Raw genomic sequence first — 21,401 nt, 5'->3', positions numbered from 1 at the left:
GATGTGCTATTTCTTATAAGAGAGTAGACTCCTCCGTGTGTGTTCTAAGGTGTCACTGGGAGGAAGAGAGATCATAACTGAGAGGCAGCCTTCACTATGGAAAGATAATGATGCATTCAGAGCTTTTACCAGCAATGAAAAGAATAATGCAAATACAAATTTATACTAAAAATCCTGAAATACAACAGAAGCAGGAAATTTTTGAGGCTTTAAAAGATATAAAGTTAGACAAACAAAGAAAAGTTCCTTTGTACAATGGCTGACCAATTTATAGAATTTAGCATATTTACAGAGTCTTAGGTGGGTCATTAAAACTACATTATGCAAGTAGAGTTAAGTAGACGTTATGAAAGTGTCATGGATGGGGAATCATAATATCTGTTATGAAGCACCACAGATGTTTTAGGTTATAGCTAAGTCAGGGCTTCTGGGGTTTCAGATAGTTAAAGTAATTACACTTACTGTCAATGGGAGATGAGATTCTGTGTTATGCATTCCACGCTGGACCTCAAGGCACATCTTACATTTTTACAAGGAGAGTATGCTCTCCTTTCTAATTCATTACAGAATCACCTTTTTGAATATAGAAAAAAAGTTTGAAGTATAAAAAACACATATGAATTACTTTGACTAATTATAATATTTAAACATTTTTAAAAAATCATAGGTTGAGATGTAATGACAGGCCTGAGTGTATAGAGGACACTGGGTGACGTTCAGAAGAAATGAAAACACACTGTTGTGAAGGATTCTCCAATAAATCATACCTATGAAATTGAAGAAGACATCATTTTAGAATTTTTTCAAATTCTAAGCCAACATTTAGATCTATGACTCGTTAAGTTCATCATTTTTTGTGTATGGTGGGCAGCACTGATACAGGTATTCATTAGCATTGTTGTGTGCTTTTTTTTTCTTTTTTTGTACGATAACCACTTGTTCCAGCACCATTTGTTGAAAAAATTATCACTTCTCCAGTGATTTGTCTTTGTAGTTTTGCCAAAACCCGTTCCATTACATGTGTGAACCTATTTGTGATCTATCTGTCCATTTTTCAGGTCAATACTGCACAGTCTTGATGACAGTAGCTTTATAATAAATATTGGAAGCAAGTGATATTAGCCTTTCCAGTTTATTCTTCCATCAAAATTGTTTTGAGGTATTTTATTTTTTTGAGGTAGGAGAATTATTCTAGGTGGAATCTATGTTAATTTCACCTCTCTCATGCCTGATATTGGTAAATGCTGTCTATCCCAATTATATGAATCTTTTCAAGATCAGCATTTAATTTTAATTACTCTCTATTTTTCCCGGTGTTTATTTCATTTTCATCTGTCTATTCTCCATTATTTACTTTTTTGTTGCATAATTGGATTAAATTTGCTCTTCATTTCCTAGAAGATGAAGTCGCTGATGTGAAATTTTTCTTCTTTTCCGATATAGACATTTATTGCTAGAAGTTCAGCCCCTCTCCTCACAATGTGTCCTGCTTTAGCTGTGTCCCACAAACATGGGATGTATTTTGTCTTAATTTTTGTTTTGACCAAATTTCTTTTCTAATGCCTTAATTTGTGGTTTATTCTTTGATATGTGGGTTCTTTAGAAGTAGATTATTAGGTCTCAAAGATTTTAGATCTTTCTAGACATCTTTCCATTATTGATTTTTAATTGAATCCATTGTGGTAAGAGAAAATACTTTGCAAGAATTTAATTGTTTTTTATTTATAGGAATTGGTTTTGTGATCCAGAATGTGATCTGTTTTGCTAAATGCGTCCTATGCATTGCAGAATAATTTGTATTCTCCTTTTATTGGATATGGTGTTCTAGAAATGTCACTCAGGTACAATTCGCTGATAGTGTTGTTTAAATAATCTGTATCCTTATTGATTTCCGTTCTACTTTTTGAGAGTGAGGTATTAAAATCTTTGAATATAATTACTGATTTGCCTATTTCTCTTTATAGTTCTATCATTTTTTGCTTCTTGTATTTTGAAGCTATGTTATTAGGTCCATAAAATGTAAAGATTGCTAGGTCTGCTTGATAAACACACTCCTTTACAATTGTGGGGTGACTTTCTTTATACATAGCACTAGGCATATACTTTGTTTTCTTTCCATCACATTTTTCTGGTGTCATTTTCCTTCTTTCTGAAAAACTTCCTTCAGACAGTTTTTTTTTCTTGATATTTTATGTTGGCAGTTTTGGTTTTTTTTTTCCTTTCAGTAATTTAAAGATGTTGAATTGTTTTCAATGTGAAGCTTGTGGTCATTTTTTGTCTTTGTTTCTCTGTATGTAATGTGTTTTTCCTTTGTTTATTTTTATTTTTTATTTTTTGGATTTTTGTTGTTGCTGTTATCAGCTTCTGTGAGTAATATGATTATGATGTGACTTGGTGTGGTTTTTTTTTTTGTTTGTTTGTTTTTATGCTTGGAATTTGTTGAGTTTCTTGAATCTGTTGATTTGTGATATTTATAAAATTTGAAAAAAATAGCTGTTATTCAATTATTTTTTCTTTCTCCTCCCTCACTCTCAGAGTATTTAAGTGCATGTGTATTAAGCCCATTCAAGTTGCCCCATTGGCCACTGATGCTCTTTTCATTTTTTAAAGTTCTCTTTCCTGTGTCTTTCAAATATAGTTTCTTTTGCTGTGTCTTTAAGACAACAGACATTTTCTTCTGCAGTATCTAATCCTTCCACTGAATTTTTCATGTCCTACATAGATTTTTAATCTCTCAAAGTTCAGTTTGGATCTTTATGCCTTATATGTCTCCTCTTAGCATTTTGTACATAGAGAGTACAACTTAAAAAATGTTAAAATGTCCTTGTCTGTTGATTCATTTTACTTTTTCAGTTCTTGCTTACTTTTGAATTTCTATGAATATTCTTAGCATATTTCCCCCAAGGTCACAGTTATTTTACTTGGAAGCAGTTTGATCCTCTGAGGTCCTGCCTCTAAATTCTGGCAGGTGGGATGGGAGCAGTGCTCCGTCTCTGGTTAGTTACTCCGCTCTACTCAGTTGAGACCTTCCTGAGAATGCTACTCAGTGTGCTTGAACCATGGGTTTTTCTGGTCTGGTGAAAACAGGTGCCCTTCCAGGACCTGGGCGAGTGCTCAGCACTGTTAACGGTAGTCCTTCCTGGTTGTTCTTTCCCAGCCTCGGGGAGGTTCTGTGCTTACATGTTCGGATTAGTGCTCTGCTAAACAACACCTTCGGGAGTTCCCAGAGGTCAGTCTCTACGCCACACTTTTCTCCCTGGTACCCAGTTCTGGGGAACTCTTGCCACCTTGAGCCTCCAGGATGTTTGGTTGTGTCTCTTTAACAAGAGGAGCCCACTGGGCTCCACCAGGGATCATTCCCCGCACTCTGGCCTAGAAACCCTCTCAGGGCGGTGAGCTAGAACCCTCTCACAGGGCTGGCCCGGTTTAGTTCCCGCGTTTCAGGTATCTTTACTGCCTGGCATCCAGCGGCTTGTGCACCATTATACCGTATAGATGGGCTGTTTAGGTTGTTTCAACCGGAAGGATAAGTCTAGTTCCTATTGCTCCATCTTGGCTTGAAGTGGAACACCCTCGAACACATCACCTTCACGCCCAGAATCCTGGGATTACGTTTGACTATTTGAGCTCAACTAGGAAGTGCTAAAAATAACATATAAATGAGTGCATTTCCTGTCATATTATGTAGTCTAAGAGTGAGCCATTTAAAATTCCTAAAAGTAACTGAAGATTTCAAACAGCTGTGTTTCTCCCTCAGTGAGCGACAGAGGTGAAGGGTCCTTGTATCGGACCTCCATCACATCCAAACTGTAACTATGCCTGTCCTAATAGAGTGAAGCCACAACCTGGTTTTTCATTATCATTTTGTCATCTATTACATGCATTTATAAGGTTTCATCTGGTACCATTGATTAATATTTCCTCCTAACAGTTTTCTTTGCTAGAGCTTGAAAAAAATCTGCCGAGTTCTGTCTTCCCTTCTGCTCCTAGCACAGACGTACATTGTAAGTATATGGGGACTGTGTTGTTTCATAGCTACTGGGTTTTATATTGACCTATAAGGTGATGGGCTGTTTAGGTTGTTTCAGCCAGAAGGTGATTTAATACAAGGAACTACTCTAGAGAATCAAATTATATGCAAACCCAGCATTTCCTGCCCATAATATTTAGTGTTTAGATTGTTTGGTTTGTGATCCATTTAATTAACATCTTTAATTAAAAAAAAATAAATTAAAGGTAAACGGAGGACTGCCGTGGCTAAACTCCCAGCAAGAGTTTCCTTTCCCCAGCTAGGTCATTGGGATTCTGCTCTGCTTCATTGCCCTGCTGGCTGTTGTGGAAATTTTAATGGTGCTGTCTTATGCAAAGGGTGTGCTCTACAAGGAAAACAAATAAAAATGGGGAAATATACACTTTGTACCTTTGAAAGGTTACATGCAGTGGCGCAGAAGGCTTGGGTTACAATAACACGAGAGGAGTGAGGCAGTGGGAACGTGGTAGGACCAGTTTCAGAGGAGAGACAGTTGACTAAACACTGGAATGATTTAGGGCGCCATCCATTATTTCCTGCCTGTCATTTAAACAGGCTATCTATATGCATGTTAGGACCCAGAGTGCAGAGGGGAGGCGGACGGCCTGATTTATGGGGGAGGGCAAACACCTGTGGGTTAGCAGCTCAGAAATTAGCCACAAGTAGCATATTAGTGCAGCTCATCAGGCACGGTTCAGTATTTCGGTTTCTTGATTTGCCCATAAATAAGCTTCTATGTGGCTGCCCCGAGGCCTCCTGGTGATTAACTGCCTTGACCTACAGTAAAATACACAGATGGAGCAGCACCATGGGGTCTGCAGGTGGATGCCGCAATCATATGAGTCTAAACACGTCCGTTTGTGGGTAGCAGGCCTGCGAGTTTTGAGAATCGTGTTAAGGAGGCTTATCGGAGCACTTAACATTCAATTTACGTTTCATTCCCTACTCCCTTATTAGCTGACAACTTGTACCCCTGACTGCCCTGTGACCAGTCGCTGGCCATAAAATATTTTCTCCTTTAGTGTCTCTTGCAGAAAGCGAAGGGAGTCTCATCCTGGGATGTGTATGCCCTCATGCTGCCATTTTTAGTAAGATTCAAATCCTTTGTATTATGCTTTTTTGTATTCCTTTTTTTTTTTTTTTTCCTCATGAGAGGAGCCTTTTTCACTAGTTGGTGTGAGCTGGTTATATCTGGAAAGATTCCTCTCAGTAGTTTTCCACTTTTAGTTCCTGGGCTGGACTATTTCGTGCTTGAAATGAAAGACAATGGAAGCCAACAACCATGGAACCCGGAGACAACTTATTGCAGCCAGTCTGTGAAAACTGTATTACACATCGTTTACTAGATTTTGTCTCTTTCTTTGATCTCAGAAAACAAAAGGATTAATGAAAACCGAACAGGATCTTAGGGAAAACAGCCTCTGCACTGCAGTGAAAGGGGTGAAGCTGGTTCAGGACAAGATCATTGACTAGACGACAGGTTAGCAGACTTTCACAGGTAAATATAGACACTCCAAAGCCACTAGCAATCCTCGGGGAAGTGAACGTTTCCACCACGTTACTGAGAAGATTTTCTGGATCTCCTAGTCTAGTGGTATCACTCCTGAAATTCTGTCAGCCCCCATAAAAATCTGGTTATGTCGGGAAGGTCAATACTATGACTTGTTCCAAGGCCTTCCCCAGCCCTAGATCACTGCAAACTTGGGGAGAAAAAATAATGGAACAGTCAAGCTGCCTGCATGATCTTTAGTCAGCAGTAGAGAGGGCAAGACAATGTAGTGACAGTAGTTAGGAGCTCTGGCTACGACGTGGAAATACCGACGTGGAAATACCGAGAAAGGGAGGAAGGCGCTATTGACAGGACTAGGGAGACAGAGGGTGCCCCGAGTGCCACAGGCAAGAAAGGTCAGAGGTCCTGGAGGATTACAAGCCTGAAGAGCAGTGTCACTTCTAGAAAAGGAGAAGAAGGGGTTACTGGAAGACACTAAACGATTTTAAGTGGGTTTCCATCTGTAAGTTAATACATTCAAGAGAAACCCAGCTGAGATCTGAATGCTCAGCCCACTCTGCTGTGATAGTTACATTTTAAACCAAACAGGACTCTGTCCATGATATATTCCTCAAGGCAAGAACAGTGTCACATGAATTGCAAATGTTCACCTGCTAATAGCTTTCCCAGGAGTTCGCTTCCTGTTAGGAACCCTTCAATGATTTTATCCATTTATGTGTGGAAAAATGTTGCAGCTGGTGGTCGAAGCCCTGTGCTCAGAACATTTTCACATTATTACCAGTGTGCAAAGGCCAGAGTTTCGCTCCATGGGCTTTCCACCATAGTCTTCCTGGCAGGAAGCAGCAACATCGTGCTCCTAGCAGCCCTGCTCTGGGCTGAGGGATGGAGCCCTCTCGTTCTCCCAGCCATCCCAAGACATCCTGCTGGTGGAGAAGCCCGCGCAGCCCAGAGCCCTGGCCTCTGGCCTCTCGCAGGGTCACGTGCTGCTGCTTCTGCTGAGGTTTCCAAATGGCAGTGCCCCCTTGGCCGAAGCGGGCAGTAGCAATGACCGTCAAATATTCATCTCCCCAAAGCTGTCACTGGCATCCCCACAACTGCGGAATTTTCCAGGTTCCACTCCTGTGGCAGAGACCAACAGTCCCATCAGCTGCCCACACGGCTTTTCCTGCTTCTGAGCCTCTGAGCACTGAAATGAGGTCAAATCAGGCATTCTTATCCATAGACCTTGAGTGGAAGTGATGGGTTACTTCCAGGTCAATGCAGTCAAGAGGATGTGTGACTTATCTGCCCCTCAGCCCCCATAGCCTCACCCCCAGTCCTCTAGGCTAGAGGCACATGACTCCAACGTGTGAAGTTTCCATTTGTTGATACCCGAGTCCCTGAGTTACCACTTGGAAGACACCTGCTTGTGTGGACTCCAGGTGCACCCTGGACTAGCATGTCAGCAGTAAATCTCTGTTCCATAAGCCACTGAGACATTGGGGTTGTTTGTTACTGAAACACAACCTAATGTATCCTGACTGATACAATCACTTTCTAACACTAGCCAACATCTCTATCTAAAAAGTGGGTAGTGTAGTACCCCTGGGGTTTATGAACACCTGGAAACCACAACAAAAATGCATAGCGGGTACCCAAGAGCTGTTAGTGGCTACCGTGATTACCTACAGAGTTCAGTTTCTCCATGCATTTACCAAGAACAATGTAGGTAAGAAAGCATTCCTCATTTCCCTAGTGAACAAGGTAAGTGTTCTCCCCAACATGACTTTTCCAGCGTGGCTTTTAAAAGTGGAAGACATCACAGATGAGTCCCCTTGTGTCTTTCTTTTCCCTTCTCATGATTATTATTCTGGGATGTTCAACTAACATAAACCTGTCTCAGTTGTGTAATATTTTATATTCTCTGATTTGAGCGAATGTTCTTTTCCCATCAAAGCCATTTTAAAAAATTCACTCTGCCAGGAATGCGAACTCTGAAATTTATTTGAGAGAGAGTGGGGACAGAAAGCCTCAGGTCTGTTGTAAACTTCCTGTATCCTGGGAGATTAGCTTCAGCTTACAGTAGTTTCAATTAATTCCTAATCACTTTTATGTTGTCTTTGTGTAAGAGGAGGCGGGAATGATAATCTGTAGCACTGTTTCTTTCACAGAGTTGAATGTCGGTTGTGTTTATTATGAACACTACAGTAATGAGAGTGATCGTCAGCAATTTTTTACATCTGTGTCTGTCTACCTCCGTGGAGGTTTGAGCTAAGGAATTCTCCACATGTATAAAGGAAAGAAAGATCAGGAGAAAATCTCACTTTTTCCCACAGGCACCATGTATTTAAAATCTTTAGCAACATATTATGATTTCACATAACTGAGAAAATCCTCTCTGTAAGGTTAAGTTCTTACCATCTCTTGATTCTAAAGGAATGCACAGGGCCTACTTCCTGGCCTGTCATTTGTGAAGAATTGGCAATGCTGTCAGATCATAAGACTGCTAAAAGCACTAGAGAAATGGAGCACTTTCAAACTTTCAGCTGTTAGATGGATAAGTTCTGAGGTTCTAATGCATAGCCTGATGACTATAGTTGATAACATGATATTATATAACTGAAATTTTCTAAGAGAGTGGAAGTTAAATATGTGAACGAAGTTTGTGTGGTGATGGTTGTGTTAATTCACTTGGTGGAGAGAATCCTTGCAAGTGATTATATCAAATCATTGCCTTGTGCACTTTCAATTTCTTTCAACTTTATTCATCAATTATGTGTCAATAAAGCTGAAAAGAAAAGAAGAAGAAATGGGGGGTTTTGCTAAAACCAATGCCAGGCTTCAGCCTAAATCACTCCTCAGATCAAGCCGTGAAGGTAGAAGGCATACAAATCAGAGTCGCCCTTCTCCTTTAGAGAGCCGCTCCAGTCTGTTTTGTAGTGAGAGCTCCAATCAAAGTCCACCTTTGTTTTAAACTGGAAAGAAAGAGTTCATTCTTGCCACTTCAGTTAAAAACCACTCAAAGCAAAGTCATAGAGGCTTTGATAGGAACTGGCTGACTTCTGCTGGGACAGTAGCATAATGAACATGCTGTTACAGGTTGGCTTGAGAGGATTAATATGTTCCTTGCTAGATTTTTTTTTTCCCCATAACCTGTACTGGTTTAATCCTGGAGATTTGGGTACACACCCTTTAGTCACTGTAACTGTGCTGTTGAATCTCAGAGAACATAAAAATTGCCCTTGAACATTTTGCTCTAAAATAAAGTGTTTTTTTTTTTTGCCTTTCTGGTACTTTAAACTACATTTCATGGTAGTCACCATGTTGAACATGCCTTCTTCCCCTAGGGGTGTTTTCATCACTAATAAATATTTACGCATTTCAGAAATACTTAAATATGTTATTTAGTTTACCTCAAACGTTGAAAGTTTCTTTTACCATTAGTTGTAAAAGATTTTAGTTATGTTAGTATGATAAACAGGTTAATGTTTGAAATGTAAGGCTTTTTCTCTGTCACAGTCATCTGTAGAGTCATATATCATCAAGTGATAATTTCCTCTAAAAATGTTTATGAGCAAAGATGACACTTTATGATTATAGAGTCAGTTTTTTTTCTGTAATAAGTGGCATAACATAATTATCAGGTACAAGACTGTCATCTACTTTACTCTATTTAAGTCTTTTTTGTTAAGCCCCAATTATCCTTTCTGCCCTTTCCGCTCACAATCTTCTCACTGGAATCTGTTACAGCAAGGCTTGTGTGTCTTCATCACCATTTCCACCTTTTGTGCCAAGAGAAGTTCTTAGAAAGAGCAGGTTCAGAATCCATCCTTGTTGTGAGGATAAATAAATGCATGAAAGAGTGTGTACAGATGCAGCAGGAACTATAAAAGTGCTGGTTGGGAGTCAAAAGCATTATATTCACAGTCCCATCTTTGACCATCTGCACTTGGGAAACCATAAACTAGCCCTTGACTTTATCCAAAGTTGTGGATATTGTGAAAACAAGCATTCTGGACTAGAAATCCATTCCTTGGCAGTTCAGGAAACTGAAGCTTAGAAAGACCACTTGCCATGCTTAAGCTCACAGGATGTCAACCAGAAAAAGGGGGTCTAGGAACTAACTCTTCAGCCCCAGGTCCAGGAAGGCCAGCACTGGGATGTTTATGTAGAACAGAAAGCACTGGTTCTCCAGCAAGAAGGTATGGACTCAAGTTCCAGCTCTGTGAACACAAGCATGCTTGTTTTCTGAGTCCCAATAGCTCATCTGGTAGCCGAACCAACCTCGCAAGGTTGCTATGAGGATTAATAAGGTAGGATCTAGTAGGATTTGTGCACAGCACTTGGATATGTAATTGCTCAAAACCTCATTTCCTCTACTTTACCTTTCACTTTTTTCCTTCTTCCTAAAATACACCCAATGCTTGGTCTTGAGAATCTTCCTAATTTTACTCTATAATTTGTCATGAACTATTACAAATCATTTCATAACGCAGTTTGTTTCTTAAAAGTAAAATCTGCTGTTGACCCTCTTTATGGTAGATATCCACCAAGATGGATCTCAGTGATCCCTTCCTCTTTGTATTTATGCTCTTGTGTAATCCCCTCCCCTTAAATGTGTGATAATCCCATTGATTCACTTCTTATGAGCAGGCAGAACAGAAGTGATGGGATTTCACATCTGAGATCAGGACACAAAAAGACAGTAGCTTTCATCCTGATGACTCTCTGGAAGTCTGTCCTGTTATCGCCAGGTGCTGTGCCATGGCGCCACTCAGGTACCCAGTGGAGAGGCTGGGCAGTGGATTATCCAGGCCCAGTAGAGCCCTGAGATGCCACAGCCTTGGATGACAGCTTGATTGTGGCCTCATGTGACTTCACACTTCATGTGACTTCAAGCTATACCCAATGTCCAGACACCCATAAATTGTAACATAATACATCTTTGCTGTTTTGGACCCTCAGTATTTTGGGATAATTTGTTACACAGCCCTAGATAACTAATACACACTCCTATAGCAGGTTACAAATCTTTGGCTTGAATAATCATTTATTTCTGTAGGTTTTTCTCAGTTTTTTTCTTTATTTTGGAATTAAAGCTAGGTTTTGATATATACAATGCATAGATGACAAGATTAATATACACACTTTCAAGAGAGGCCATATTAGTGACAGATAGAAAAAAAGAGACAATTTAAGACTTGAACTAAGCTTGTAAAACTGATATCATAAATCTTGGTTTATAAAATGGTTACTAGGTTAATATCATTAGGATATTTTAAAGCATCATAATTGCATTTAATCACAACATCATTCTTTCATTTATTTAACAGATATTTGTACAGCATTCCACTAAGTTTTAGCTACTACAACACTAGAGATAATTAGGACTCAGAATTTTCCCTCAAGGAAATCAGAGTTTGCACGTTTACTTTTTTGTTTCTTACCTGTCCTACCTAGCAGACCTTGAAAATCTTCTGAAGAGTCTAACGGGAAATTTATGGTAATAATTAGCACCTTGAATTCTGAAACTATCCAGATTAAGTCGGAACAGCCTATTGACAATCATCTTCTTTAAAAGTATTCTTTTCTTTTAGCCAAAGGAAGGTTTTTATTTTGGGTACAGACAACTCAAAATGGCTACATACAATCAAAACCTGGTTGGGAGAAAAAAAAAAAAAAAAGAAAAAAAAGAAAAGGTAAAAGGAGAATTTCTTGTGAGAGCCCTGAACAGATATCTGATGATTCTTGGAGCAGCCCTGGAGATGTCAAAGGTGATAATACAGTAACAACATTGGGAAGTATTTCTAGTCTTACAGTTAGCCTTTTGGCAGGAATTTATTAAGACAGAACAAGCCTGTGACTTTTCAATTCCGCGTACAATTTGTTTCTCTAATCCATCCGCAGGAGTAATGTGTGATGGAATTTTTCCTTCCCGGACCCTCCAGTGGGGAGGATGATATGCTGTAATGGGTTCTCACAGGCCATATCTCAGCAATATAAAACACAACACATGTACATCTGTGGCCCAGTGTCAGTGCCTTAAATGTACATCAGAAATGCATTAAATCTTCCCATTGCTATTCTGTTTGTACAGCTTGTTGGTTCAGATTTTCTCCTGTAATGTACTCTGCTGATTACCTTGAATTATCGGTATATCCTTGGTAGAACAAGCACACCGTGTTCAGAAAAACAGTCATACGGACGTGGCTTGAGCCCTTTTGGTGCGAGCAGAAACAACGGAACTTTTTCTTGGAAGTTAACACAGTGCTTCCTTAAAATCACACCTCAATAGCATGTTTACTTCCAGGTAATCCTCTCCTCAGCATAGTCCTCCCAGAAATTCTCAAGATTCTTAGTATTTGATGAACTGCAGGTGATGCACACATATGCAAATCTCTCTCCTGGAAGGGGAGGAAGAGGGAAATGGTTTCTGGGCTGGTCTGTGCGCCAAGCAGGAAGAATGTCCCTTTGTCTTTCATGGTTTGATTTGAACAGTGTGCAAATACATTTCAGCACACACAATGTCAAGCAAAAGTGTTGCAATTTTTTTTTGGAATCTAGCTGTGTCATATCAGTAATGGCTAACATTTCTGAACCACAGTAATTCAAATAATATTTTCATGTTCAATATCTTTACTGCCATCAGAGTATCTATGCTGAAGTACACTCTGCAGCTGTCAGTGCGTGCAAATGAACATCATTAGGGTTGGTGGGTTATTTTAATAGTACTGTCAAGGAGTGAGTGTGTGTGTGTGTGTGTGTGTGTGTGTGACGTACAAGCAGTCATCAAGCCACATCCTTTAGGTTGTTGTTGTTGTTGTTGTTGTTTTTGAACAGTTGCCTTCAAGGTACTCATTTTATTTTATTTTTTAATATGTATTTATGCATATGTATATGTATAATTGAATCACTTTGCTGCACTCTGGGTTGGTTTTTGAATAGTGAAAATAGATTGACCAGATGTAGCTGCAACTTTTGTCCCTTTTCTCTTAGGCTGGGTGACATGAATTTGTAAAATGTAGTAATGGACTCAGTGGACAAGGACAAAAAATAAGGCAAAGTTAACAAACCAGGAAGGGGATCTACAACATTCATTATCATTATTGTATTAATTATACGGAGCAGAAAAGAACTAAGGTCTTCATCCTGATGTAACCCCACTTTAAATGAAATGTTAGATTCTTAAGGACTGCTGTCCTTTATTATTGTAATAAGCTGTAAAGACGAATGATTCACAGAAGTAGCTGTTATTCATTGAGTGGCTTTGCCTTTCTAGCTTCTGTGCAGGACAAATTGGAGAAAAACGGGATCAAGGAGGAGTCTGTCCTTGGAAAATTAAAAAAAAAGTGAGAAAAACAGCAAACAAGCAAATTCACAGAAAGTAGCAGAGTGTATCAAGAGAGCAAACGGGGAACCAGAGCTCACGCGAAGTCAGAGTCAGCCCCAGGGAGACCGAGGACCAGCAGGTGACGAGCGCGGTGGGTGTGGGTGTGGGTGTGGGTATGGGTGTGGGTGTGGAGGAAATGAGAAGTTGTTATTAGAAATGATGCACTTCTCTCCAAATACGGGGCAGGGAAGTGAACACTCAGGGCATTTCAAATTTACTCTCTTAGCATTTGCTTTATTTATGTTTGTTTTCCATAAAAATAAAATACTTTGGGGGGTAAGGTATAGCTCAAGTGGTAGAGCACGTGCTTAGCATACAAAAGATCCTGGGTTCAATCCCCATTACCTCCTCTAAAAATAAGTAGGTAAACCTAACTACCTCCCCCCATCAATAAAAAATAAATAAAAATGAACAAAAGAAATTTAAAAAATAAAAAAAAATTAAAAAACCTTTTAAATTCATTATTTTATTGGTGGGATATAAAATAATAAGATGAAATTATTCAATTATTTTCTGATGGAAAATAACTGATAACTTTTAGAGATGGTAAGCACAAAGATGCATTTGTTCCTAATTTCTGAGTTGGTTGTAGAATCAGGCTTTCTCCAAGTGAGAGATGAGGAAGGCGAAGTGTGGGAAACAAGATCAGAGGCCATCGTGGCGGGGAAACACCCTTTGATTGGTGAGGCTGGGGCACGTAGAACAGGTATGTGGTCTGAGGGACAGCAGTCATTTTAGAACGATAAGTCTACGTCTGTGATGTCAACCAACAAGATACAGAATGAAGAGATCTTTCTGTGTATTGTAGGTGCTTAAACAAGGCTTCAGATTACTCTAAAATTCTTTCAGAAAATTGTGAGAGAAAAATTCCCTTAGTTAAGTGCATATATCAGAGTATTTTGGAATTTTCTTCTTATGAAACACTTTCTTGAATGCAAGTATTATTTCATAATTTAAAAAAATCATCCTATGGTTGTTACCTGTACATATTATTAGTCATTGTGCTAACAGGTAAAATTTAGGAGCCTGGGTTTGGGGTGTCGCTGTTTCAGTACTTGAGCCAGACCACCCGAACGTTAAGCTGGCTATTGTCCCTGGGCAGTGAAACCAGGGCGAGGGTGTAAATTAAGGAGATGTTGTATTTCATGCAGCACTGTCACAAACTTCAAAAACTTCAGCTCCGCTGAGTGAAGATATTCTGACTGCTAATATGCACACCTCCAGAGCCAGGCCATTTTGCTCCAGTGTATACACTAATTATGGCAGGCTAGTTCTACTCCTTGTTTGTAATTGGGGAAAACATTCTTTCTGATTTGATAAGAAACTGTTTAATTGGACTATTCTATTTTAATGATTGCTACATACAAATTGATGCTCATTCATTGCAAAAGCAATAGTCCCAACATAATCTATAGACTCCTGCTATTTTCTTAAAACTGTTCAGTAAATTGCCTAGTTTTAACGAGTTCTTTGAACAAACTTCATTAATATGATTTGATATTTAATCAGGAGCTCTAAATTCATCACTCATTATAATTAAAAAACAGTCTTCTTTAAAAGGAAATAAACTCTTATGGAACCAAACTGTTAAAAATAATGTAATTCATGCCAAAAAGATAACCAATGGTGTTATTGTTTAGCTATATCTACAAGAGAAAGACATAGAACAATATTAAATGTGAATCCATAGTTATATATTTGGACTGGACAAAAAATTCAAGTATAAAATCTTCTTTATTGAATTGGAAATAGTACAAAAATCAGGTGTGGGTATTGATGAATCATTATAAGAGTGATCACAGATCAGACAACTAACTGGGTTACCGTGTGTGTATGTATATGAGAGTGTGTGGAAGACACACAGACAGAGAGGGAGAGAGAGGGGGGCTGAACTGTTGTATCTACTGTACTAAGTGATCCAATCTTACAAAAAATCCCTCCCTGATACTTATTTCTCTACTTTTTCCATGATAATCTATTTTTTTAAATTAAATAATCACCTGAAGCATAGCGTTCTAGCCTAGTTGTAGCCCCAAAGTTGAGCGATCTAAAGTGTCTACCAGTTGCATCCGGATTAAGCAGGAGGAGGAGAGAAGCAGTAAGACTGTGCCGACATCATTTTCTCCAAGAGGCACGGAAGACGTGCCAGATGCTTGCACTGAACTTACTGGAACTGGCGACTGGGGAAAAGGGTTCTGGAGAACATGTGAGTTCTTCAACTGCAAGGAGCCGTTTATACTTAGCACTTCCATGAATTGTTTTTTAATTAAAAAACATTTTTTTGCCTTTTTTCTTTTTAATGGAGATGCTGGGGATTGAACCCAAGACCTCATGTATGCTAAGCATGTGGTCTACCACTGAGCTGTACCCACGCCCCCCATGCATTTTTGATGTGATTTTTTTGGTAATATTGTTTAGAAAGCAAAGGTCTCTTTTTGTTTCATCTTCCATAACTGAAAACTGAACTCTGTGAAAAGCTGCACCCCTGGAGAACATTTCTTTTTTTATGCAGCATAATGAAAACATTGTCCAAAGCAAAGAAGCATTAATTTTAGAAATGAAGTAAAGAGCTTAACTCGGTGGCCTGCCTGCTTGGCCTCTGTAAATTCACGGTCTTTTGGAATAGGCTTGGGACATACTTAGTAAAATGTTTGCACAGACTGGTTCCTGTTTAACAATCATTTCACTCAGTTTTAGCCATTAACTAGTCAACTGGCTTCAGCATGGTGGCAGGTGGGGCAAATTTTTCACTTGTGCTCAAGTGAACTGAGCTAAGCCCCTTGGGGACATAGTATTTGGTCAAAATAGTAATTGGGGGCATGTTTAGGATTTACATGCAAAGATCTTTTTTTAATGTTTTTTATTTTTGTAAGAGTTGGGACATTTTTGTAAACTCATCAAACATTGTTTACTAATAAATGATTGATGAGCTAATGATTTACATGGAGGGATTTTAATATCTTTAAACTGTTGATAGTAATCTCTTTGTCAGTTCTAATGTTAACATGAAAAGAAGAACAAGAAGAGCAGAGGGGTGGGCAGGAAGAAGAGAAATGAAATACCATAAACCATTGGAGATTCCAAGGCCTTTGGGGGCCTCAAAATCTGAATCTTTGGATGTTCTGTTCTCAGCTATACCAACTGAGACAAGACAATCAAAGTTTCATAACTTCAGATTCATCATATTTAAAAAAGGAGGAAATACTTTCCCTGCCATCCTCACAATATATCCGACATCTAAATGCTCGGAAATGTTTAAGTGACTGTTTATATACCGGCATTTAATCATCTGGTTAATCTCAATGTAATGAAGATTAAAGACATAATAAAAATAATAAACACAATGAATAAAAAACAAAACAAATCAAGACAGCAAGGTGAAGGATGCAAGAAAATAGAAAAGGACATAGCCTGGCTCTTGCCCTAATATTTACTTCTGAAATACAAATGCAAGCACTGTGAGGAAGTTTAAAGGGCATCTTTCTCCACAAGCTGGTGATGGGCTGGCCCGTTACAGCAGCTGACAGCCCGTGGTACACGCAGGAGGAATACATGAGTCACAGGAAATTAGGCGTGTGCAGTATTTTAACGTTAAAGAATTTGCAAGCTGTAGACCTCGGCACTAATGCCACAGAGACAGTTGAAGGGGCTCACGCTGAATATGGAATTGTGTTTCCATAGTTCCTCTTCGACACATCGTATCTTTCTTTTGCTGACTTTTCTAATTGTCTCCTTCTATAAAAGTGTGTTTCCATAAAGATGTAGACATTTTAGGAGAAGTACTGCTACCAATGACAATACTGTATTTTTAAGTTTTTGAAATTTGTGAGTATCTATTTTTTGAGGGGAAGGCAAGCCTATCACTTCCGCATGTGTAAAACTCAGGCAGGCAAGCCTCTTTCTTGAATGCTTCAGGTTTTCAGAGACACGTGCAAGATAGCTCTCCTACCTTCTGGGAAATTCAGACGATAAAGCCAAACCTGTTCTTTCAAGGGTTCACGGCACTCATCCGTGTGTGTGCATGTATTTGTGAGCTCTTTGTAAGTATGTAATTACAATAATCAACCATCCTGAATCAGTGTGGCCTTGGACTTGTGCTGGATGGCTAACTTCTCTTTTTCTAATGCCATCGTTCTGGGAAGGGTCCTGCTCGTCCTTTGCTTCCTCCAGGTTGGGCTTTAGCCATGCTGACATGTGTGTTGGTCAGGTCTCGCTTCATTGCATCTTTCTCTTGAATACTCATGAAGGGCAGTTTAACTTGGTTTGTAATACAGACTGGACTCCTTTGTGTAATTTGAGGAAGGAAATTAATAAATAAAAATAAGCAAGAGTTTCTAAGCTTGTTCATTTTGACTTTCAAAGGCCGACAAATGCAATGCGGGGAGAGTCTATGTATGTCAGTATCGATATCATCAGTCTGTCACCTATCTCAGCATCCACGTCAGCTCCTACATTGACTTCATCCGTAGCTATTTCCACACCTAATCTAAGTTTGTGCTGATCTGTGTTGATACTGACATCAACATTGACATTGACTTCTATCTACATTTTTATCCATTTCTGCTTCTAGTCAATGCCTCTGTCTATACCTACATAGGTATAATTACCAATATCTACGTGTATATCTGTATCTAAGTCTATACCTAGTCTCAGTCTCTATCTGTATCGGCATCAACATCACTGATTTCTGTATCTAATACATGCCTATATCCATAACAACATCAATATCATCATGTGCATCTACATGTATATAATCTATGTCTACGTCTCTGCATATCTTTATCTATACATTGATATAAATATATACGTTGGCATAGACATTAATTCTGTATATGCATCTATGTCTATTTTAATATATAGATACTGGCATCAGCATTGCCATCTATATTGCTATCTGCATCTATATTTTTATTTATATATCTAATCTATGTCTATGAATATGTTTATTCCCATGTAACCATCAACTAGATGTATATTAATTTCCATATCTCTCTCTCTCTCCATCTGTATTCCATCTATGCTTGTGTCCTTGTCTATATCAAATCCATGTATCCATACAATATCAATGTCAGTGTCAACATTGACATCGATGTCTACATTTCTACCTAACTTATATCTTTATCTGTATTGACATTTACATTTTCAGGTGCTCATACACATCTACAAAAAAATGCAAATCCACACCTACATCTATCTATCTATCTTTCCATCTATTATGTGTTCATAGCTAATCTGTATCTGTATTGACTTTGCCATCAGCATCTACATTTATATCTCTATCTCATCTATGTTTGTCTTTATATCTGTTTCTATGTCTATGTTGGCATTGACATTAGCATCAGCATCCACATCTGTATTCATCTCTATACCTAATGTGTATGCACATACATAGACATATACACACACATATACATATACCCAACTCTGCATCTACATCTATATCCTTTATATTTATATTATTTACATCTATAGCTCTATATATCCACATAAACTTATATAAAAATTTATCTAGATCTATAACTTCCATTAACATAATGAGCTATTGAGGGCTTCACACACGTTTCCCTGTCCTCGATTAGCACACGGGGCAGGAGGATGTCACCTCTCCCTCCCTACCTCACAAATCAGCTTTTCCTTCTCCTGAGCTAGGAAGGAATTACAAGGATCTTGTGTTCGTAATTTACCAGAATGTGACAGAATGTGGTCCCAGAGTCACTGAAACATACTGGAGCATCTCTACAGCGTTCACTTGCAGCATTTCTATATGAGGCGGCATAGAATTAATAACTATTAGAGAGACTGGCACTCCATAGTGACAAATAAATGTTTGCTGGACATTGTTGGATGAGAGGGAGGTCTGATTTTTATGTAGCTAGCAAGCTGTCCTAGGACAGGTCCAACTTGGCATGTATAGTGGGCAACACTGGATGGCACACTGCTGAGTGTGCTCCTGTCCCTACGTATTTGAGCGGCCAGTGCTATATGCTAGGGACAAAGACATTTTAAAGCACACTTGTTGAAGAAGTAGAGAAAGGGTTAATAAAGGCTTCTTTTACCTCCAATATCAATGTTAATAAAAGGATTGCACATTTTTTCTTATCCATATGCAATTAAAAAAAGTGTTTATCTTTAATTACATATATCTTCAACTACGCAGAATATTAAATAAAGTGTTTCTTGTTTAATTGCTTTGGACACTTTCCTGGAATCCAATGATACTATGTTCTCAAACCCAATCTCTTACAAAATATTTAGCATAAAAAAGCAGCATAGCTTTTGTTGGAGAGGATTTAGGGAACCTCAAGGCTTTGGACAGGCAAACCCTACATTCCAGGCTCAAGGCTGTTTGGCAGTGCCTGTTTTCTGTTTCGTTCTTGTCTTTCCTGGTGTTTTAGTCTGTGTTTGGCTCTGCGTCTAACCTTCCAACTCTCAACTTTGAATTCTAGTGCTTGACAACTATTTCTGAAACACACTCTCTACCTCAGCAATCAAGTAAATGGTGACACTTTTCTCTAGGGGAAGGTAATGGTAAAGTCGGTCCATCTGATGTGAAAAGAACTGAAGTCCAATAATTCTGCCGTGTGTTTATCCTAAGTTTGCCTTTGGCTCAGAATCTGCCTCTGCCTTGTTCCTGACTTGTACTCTGGGTGGACTCCAACTCAGGCTTTGGTCTCTTTGGGAGAGATGTGGTTACGACTCAGGGTAGGGAACTTCCTTGCACCTGTAGTCTCCTTGAAGGTGGTATGATGAACAGGGCTAAGATTGCATGCGTCTCTGCAAGAGATCGCACATTACTGCCTTTTCTACAGCGTGGCAATGTTATGTTTGCATTGGGTCCAGAATAAGTCTGGGAATCTAGAGTGGAGTAGAGCCTCTAGAAATGGAGTAGGACCTCTAATAAGAATGTTCTATTTTTTTTAACTTCCTCTCTGTCTCACTCCCCTTGGGTTTTGCAGCTGTATCTCTTGAGAAGTCCAAAGCTTTTACAGCAAGTGATAAACTCAGTATCACTCTTCCAAGGTGCCTCTTTGTCTCAGTCCTTTCTTCCTTTTAAATCTTCCCCCACCCCAATGTCACGTGGCCTTGATAGAGCCAAGCCTAGGCAAGCACGTGATTGGGCTATGCGTCTTCTCTGTGGTGCTCCCACCTGCTCTCCACACCACGCTAGCTTGTCCTGTGCTCAGGCAAGCTGAGCAGCTTGAACTGCATCACTGAGTTCCTTTACCCTGTAGCTTACCATGAGTTCATCCAGGAGGGAGAACCAACAGCGATTTGGAGGGAACTCAGAGAGCAAGGCTGCAGCATTCTTCCTGGGGGTGTTTCCGTGGCTAGCTGTGTCCCTGAAAGGCAGGTTACTGATTCAGATAGTTGTCCTGGTACACACCACCCTTTATCTGGTTTCCAGTAGCTGCCTTCCAGTGGTTCTTCAGTCTTTGCAGACAGGAACGAAGCCTGGCTGTTACCAGCTTTAGATGTTGCACTGTCTCCATGATTCCCTGAAATCTACTCACACCATTATAAGTAACCTTTAATTAAAGTCTTCCCAAATTATCTCATTTTGAGTGTGCCTTAAATTTCTTACTGGGGCTCTAAGGGATATAGTAACCCTTGAGGTTGGTCCCAGGTAACCTTCAGAATCTTAGATTTTAGTGTTTGATCTCAGCTGGACATAAATCTCAAGTGGGCTTTGAGTGAACAATATGGTTATTTTAATTGACCTCAGAGTTTATTCACTCACTCATTCATTAATGTGTTCTCTCCATAATGTTGACTGAGCTCCAGTCCCTCTTCTAGCAATGAGGTGCACACACCTAGAGCCTGGTTTTATGGGGCTTATGTTTTCATGGACTAAATAGACAAAAACAAACAAAAACATAAATGTATATAAAATGGTGAGAAGCATTTTGGCAAATATAAAATAATGTAAAAAAATGGGAGTGCAAATTTGGGGCAGTTACAGTTTTGTATGTGGTGGCTGGGGAACGCCTTGCTGATGGCATCGTCCTGAAGGGAATGGTGATGCCCTTTGGTTAGACTTGAGAAACAGGCGTCCCAGCCAAGGATGTGAGTGCAAAGACCCAGAGACGGGGCCCGACTCGCAGGCCCTGCATACGGGGCGGGGGGGGGGACTAGAGAGAGGACACTGGTGAGAAGGGGTAGCGGCCAATGCTGGGTCACGTCAAGAGAAGGCCTCCAGGCCACTGCGATGCCTGGCTTTCACTGGGAGCGATGGAGGTGGCTAGTGTAGATTTACCCAGGGAACTGGCGTATTATAATTCTGCTTTTGCATGTACCACTCTGGCTGCTGTGTGGAAAATGGGTTTAGAGGAAGCAGAGAGCGGAAGCAGAGGACCTACTGGGATACAACTGCAGTAATACTGCTGGTGACCTTGGCTGGTGTAGTTATGCTTCTGCTGTTTAGATGCTCACCAAACGTCTTCTTCTTCCCGGGCACACAGCTCAAACTTATCTTCCAGCTACTCTGCATCTAG

This window comes from Camelus dromedarius, chromosome 3, assembly GCF_036321535.1.
Source record: "Camelus dromedarius isolate mCamDro1 chromosome 3, mCamDro1.pat, whole genome shotgun sequence".
NCBI lineage: Eukaryota > Metazoa > Chordata > Mammalia > Artiodactyla > Camelidae > Camelus > Camelus dromedarius.
This window is presented reverse-complemented; position numbering follows the sequence as displayed.